The sequence below is a fragment of the Vidua macroura genome, chromosome 6 (assembly GCF_024509145.1).
Source record: "Vidua macroura isolate BioBank_ID:100142 chromosome 6, ASM2450914v1, whole genome shotgun sequence".
Lineage (NCBI taxonomy): Eukaryota > Metazoa > Chordata > Aves > Passeriformes > Viduidae > Vidua > Vidua macroura.
In genome coordinates, this window is record NC_071576.1 from 7,821,267 (window position 1) to 7,827,027 (window position 5,761).

A 5,761-nucleotide genomic window follows, 5' to 3' on the forward strand; every position below is an offset into this window, starting at 1 on the left:
TTTTCAGGCAGGGAGCAGAGAGCTTTCTCCAAAGCATTCAAACAGAATGACCTTTGGTGGGGGGAAGAGGGCTGAAGGACACCCCTTCCAAGGATGTGTGCCAGGTCCATGAGGAAAGTGCTCATTTTTTTATAGTGTTGAAGGTGTAAGAGACCACACACCAACCCACATGGGTCCCATGTAAGAGGGTTTATACAACCCAACAAAACCAGAAATGAGACAAATTCAGATTATCCACACCCCTTAAATACTTTTCTCCATCTGTTACTCACCTTTTGAGTTACGTTTGAGTTTTACATCTTACCATCCCCTCCACCCTACCAGGCATTCCTGATGATCTCTTTCCTTCACAGTAGCCCCATTCTGTCTTCCAGCTTTTACTTCTTTGCCTGTAAATCTGCTTTCTGTTCCCTCACCTCTTCATTCATGACAATTCAGGTCACGACAGCAGTGAACACAAAGTGTGAACCTTGAATTATGCTCTGGCTAGAGATGTTCCACAGGTAATTTCCTCAGCTTCTCTGCCTAAGCTAGAACAAGCATTCATTCCTACACTCCTGGCTGATCTGAATGATATCTTAAGCATACAGAGATCCTTCCCTGGAGGCTCTCCTACCCCCCTCTTGCTTGTGATGGCTCAGGAAGTTCCTGAGCCAGAAGTGGCTTCTTCGTGATAGGACTCAGCTGCCAGGAACAGTCACTTATTTGCTAAGGCTGTGAGGGAGCAGGCAAAGAGGTTAAAAATACAGAGAAATACAGTTTAAAAGGTTTTTTATTATATTTTTTTCTGAGGGTGTTTCATGTTATGCATGTTAGGAGATAATTGTGTCTTACCTGACACAGATAACAGAGCAAAAATCTCAATTGCAAGGTTAAATAAGACACAGAAATTGGCAGCCAGATATGTTTACTACAGAATGAATCCAGTAGTGTAATACCTGGTCAAAGAATTGGGATCTTTCTGCAGCCCATGTTTACAGCTCAGCCCAAGTTGCTGAGATCTGTGGCTCTGATCCAGCAGAGCACATATTTATCTCTCAGTATGTGAGTAATCCCATTCACTTCATTTGTACCACTTACTCACTTCAAGAGAAACAAATATTTGTGTGACTTGTCAGACGTGGCTCTCACTGAGCCAGAAGCAAAGAAAGAGAGGTGATTATGCAGTTCCATGGGGAAGAATGCTTGGAGATGTTTTTCTCTTCTTCATCTTTGCAAAGGATGCTGTATGAATTAGAGCCCTAGTTAATACTCAGTTAGCACTCGTAGTTACTGCCACTGAGTCTGCTTTGGCTGCTAGTGACAGGGGTCTTTAGGGATTACCTTTTTTTAAAAAAAATGTTTGCAGTACTATGTTTCTTTTAGTTAAACAGATCTCAAGCCTGGGAGAAGTCTTCATGGGTGCTTTTCATAGTGTTCTATCACTCCTATAATTAAGTAAGCCCCCTTCTTGAGCTCTGTAAGAATATGCTGAAGTGGTCCTTGTAAAATGAGGATTTTTTATGCATTAATGTAGGTGCCAGTGTTCACACAGCTGTAGCTGCTGTGTGTGTTTATGCAGATAAGTATTTTGAGCAGGGAGGAGCCTCTCTTGGCTGCACACTTGATCTCCCTGCTGAAATGAGTGACGTGAAGTGCTGTAAGACACATTATTCCCATTCTTGCCCCAGGCTGAGATTGCCAGTGCTCACATTACAGGGAGACCACTTGACCCATCTCCACTTATGCACACAAAGTGCACTTCATGATTTTACTACAGAGTGTATGATTTGCCTCCATGGGTCAGCCTATCATCTTTCATAAATCCCAAAAAGAACAACACTTTCTGGGCAGCAGCCAAAATAAGGACTGCTGGGGAATCTGATATTTGTTTCATGTTTATATCAGGAGGAGTCAAGCAGTGATAGATCTCCTATCACTTCATTCAAGTTTCTTGCACTGGGTTATGGGATAAGAAGCCAGTTGCTCCAAACAAAGTTGTGTAAACTTGTAGAAGCTGGTAAACCCACAACACAAGAGAATAAAGAGTTGTTAAAAATCTTCTTTCTCAATCGGTCTTTGTGCTTAAACTGAATATTATCTCTTTTACTTTCCTTTTTTCTCATTTCAGGGAAAACAAAAAAAATACGTAAACCCAAATTTTTATATGTTTTGTATTCACTTTGTGTGACAGACTTCATTGCAGAAGCTTGTTGGGCTCTCCTGACTTCTGTTTCTGCTGGAAAGGCTCTTTACCCTCTTTTCAGTTTGCAATTACACCATTTCTTTGTGTTAGCCCTAAAGACTAAGGAAGAATGCAAGACAACTATATCCTTTGCTACCTACTGCAGCTGCAGCTGGCATAGTAAGTGATTTCTTCTGGGGTACATAAGTTAATTTTTCTTCAAGAGCTCAACGATGTACAATTAAATTTGTGGTATAATGAGACAGAGAAATGTCCTATCATTCCCATGAATTAGAAAGGTATAAAGCACTTCCCAATGGGCCAAGTCAGACTTATCAAATTTTAAATTAACCATCATTATAGTTCATAAACTATCACAGATTATTCTTCTAAGACCTGTTAAAATGAAAATTTAAAAGATCACATAAATAATGCCATGTGCACAGTTTTAACTCTCAAATTTTAGGCCAATAGAAGGCCTTGGATGGAGTCTAATTAGGCACAGGGGCCATAAGGGAAATGCAAAATCCCAGTCATTGTCAATGGAGCCAAAATTCCCGTTAAAACCTCTGACACTTTGATCATTATAACAAAACTCTCATTTTAACCACAGTTTTTTTCATTTATTTATGGTCCAGTCTAAGTGTCTTGTATAACCTGGGCTGCTCTCTTACTCAAACATGACTAATTGCCCCAGTCATGCCAAGTTCCAGATTCTAGGATGTCTGGTTCAGTAAGGACCACAGTCCAAACCTACAGTACATGAAAGCTATTTTTGCCAACCTGAGACTTCTGATCAAATGAAATTTTGCTTATAAAATACCTTCTGTGCTAATTTAAAAGAATTTTGACTGTCTACATAGAAAGCATAATTGCCATGTTAACTGCCAAAGTGGGCAAGAAGAATGGTCATTTCATAGAAATTTGTTTGCATTACTCATACTTTAATTTCTTCTAATAACTCCATTAATCTATTGTTAGTCTTCAGATCTCTTAAACACTCTTTGCAATGCTTTTGTTCAAAGGCGTTGAACAAATCAGTACATATCACTACATCAGTATAATTCAGTTTACCCTAACTATTACCAAAAACTCTGTGGACAATATTAATTTTTAGTTATTTTATTTTAAATTTTAGTTCTTTTTATGGTTGGATAGACATTATCTTCATCTTACACATTGAAAATCTAAGTCTCTGGTAAATATTTTTTTCTGCTTTGCTTTGCTTTCATCTACAATGTTTTCATACGTACAATCTGGGGTTTAGCTTCCAAAACCATAATTATTTCAGGAACAGTGAGGGTTAAGTAGTGAATACTACAAGAGGAAATTTAACCTGGAGATTTCTTGACATCTCACCAGCCTCCGCCTTTCACATGAACCTCTCTCCTGTTATCCCAACATTACCCATGCCTGACCTGTTCCCCACCCCAGACTCCCTCAGCAGGTAGTTTCCACCATGGCCTGAGCAATTTGTGGGCTGTGCAACCAGCCCATGCAGGAGAGAGTGAGTCAGCCTAGAAGTATCTGAGGGAAAATGCATCTTTAAGATATGGCACTTTGAAAAGGATAGATATGGGTTATCTGAATCATAGGTTTTACACCTAAAAATATGGCATCAAAGAAGCTCCATTAACAAACATTCTCTCCACCTCTGCTTGCACCCTTTATCTGGCTGAGGAGCAAATTAAGCTGCAGCAGGAGGAACAAGCAGGAGAGCTGATAGTACAACACTGAGCACCTCTGAACCACCGCAACCCCCGGGGACCACCGCAGTGTGAATGCTCAGCAGCAAAAGATCCAGATCAGATGTACTCTGTTGCCCTTTTCAGAGTCTGCAGAGATCTTCAATACTCTCTTCAGATCTCTCAGATAGCAAATTCCCCAGACCAGATCTGTAGTGGTGTTGTGTGGATCAGCTTTCTTCACATTAATGGAGATTAGGCACGTAGGAATAATCAAACCTCCTAGGTTGCTTATTCCACTCCTTTGCCATTGCTGCTAACCTTGCCATCCAATCACCAACACAATCTGTTTTAATAGCACTTATCTAATTTGTGAGACTATTCCAATACTTCAAACAAACTAGTTTTTTTTTTAATTTTATTTTATAAATTTCCACTATCTCAATTTTTCCCTTCTGAGATATCCTGTACATGCAGATTATGGTTTCTTAAAATGCTTTCTAACTACTTACTTTTTTTTTTTTTTTTAATTTAGGAAACATTATCCCTAGCCCTTTAATTAACCACACTGCCCATCTGCTCCAAGCTCTCATCAAATAACACCATTCTCGTGGCTGTGCTCTTCATCTAGAGTTCAGAGCTATCACACTATCTGGCCTCCACGATAGCCAGCCTGCTGTTCCAGGCAAAGGAATCATCTCTGCTTCCATTCCCATGACTGTGTTACTCTCAGGCACTTTGCTATTAAAAGCCTGCTTTCTCCAGTGAATCATAATCCCCATTGTGAGCACAGGCAGGATGCAGCCTGGTCCTGGGGACCCTTCCCAGGAGCAGAGACAGGCAGTATCAGTGGGAGTCAGTAGATGGCTCTGTTTCAAGCCATTGCAGCAGTTTTTGAGTCTGTGTGTGTCTGTGTGGGATGAACTTTTAGTCCTGCTTCTTTCTTTTTGCAAAGTGGGTTCATAGTTCATATCCAAATCGGTCTCTCCTCTGCGTGTGTCCGCTGTAGGTAAACCATCCAAAGAGCAGAGCTCAAAACCCAAAGCACATCAAATATGTCAAAACATGACAATTCCCATATATCCCAGCTACTTTTCAGGCTAAGAGAAAGTGCTGTGACACCCCTGAGTATTAAGGCATCAGAATGACAAAATTAATTACTTCCATCTTCCCTCTGTTTGTCCTTGCTGATGTTGCCTAGAGTTTGAAGGTGCTCAGAGAGGTCACAGCTCTTTAGTATCACACTAGAGACACTGATCTTTGTTGAACAATATCATTTTTAATTGCACTTAACTATAAGAATGGCCATACTGGCTTAGATTAATTACCCATGTAGTCCAACATACTGTTTCCAACAGCAACCAACAGTGAATGCCTAAGGAGGACTATAGGAACATGTCAAGGAACTGTGAGATACCCTGAGTAATTGCAGCCCTCAGCCATTCCGGCTCCAGGGATATTCTAAATTGGAGTAGTCTTTATCTATTCAGTAACCTTCAACAGATTTTTCTTGCATGACCTTGTGCAGCTTCCTCTTGCCCCCATTTAAGGCTTTTCCATCAACAACATCCCACACCAAGCAGTTCTATAGCTCATCTACACCATCTGTAGTGTGCCTCTTTTCATTTGTTCAGAGCCTTTCCCTGCCATTTTCATAAGCCATGCCTAGCTCCTGGATTAGAAGACTGAGTGAACAGGTAGGCTCTGCTCCCCTTCTTTGTGTAGTTCCCCATCTAAGAGATTTGTGTTGCATTTTGTTCGGCCTCTTGTACTTTCTGCCCGTGTCCACATCATCATCAGGTCCAGTGTTAGGGCTGGAGATACACCCTGGCCAGGTATTTCACATCTCTGTGTGCCTTGCTCAATTCCCACAGCTCAAAAATCAGGATATTCTACAGCTGTGCCAAGAGAC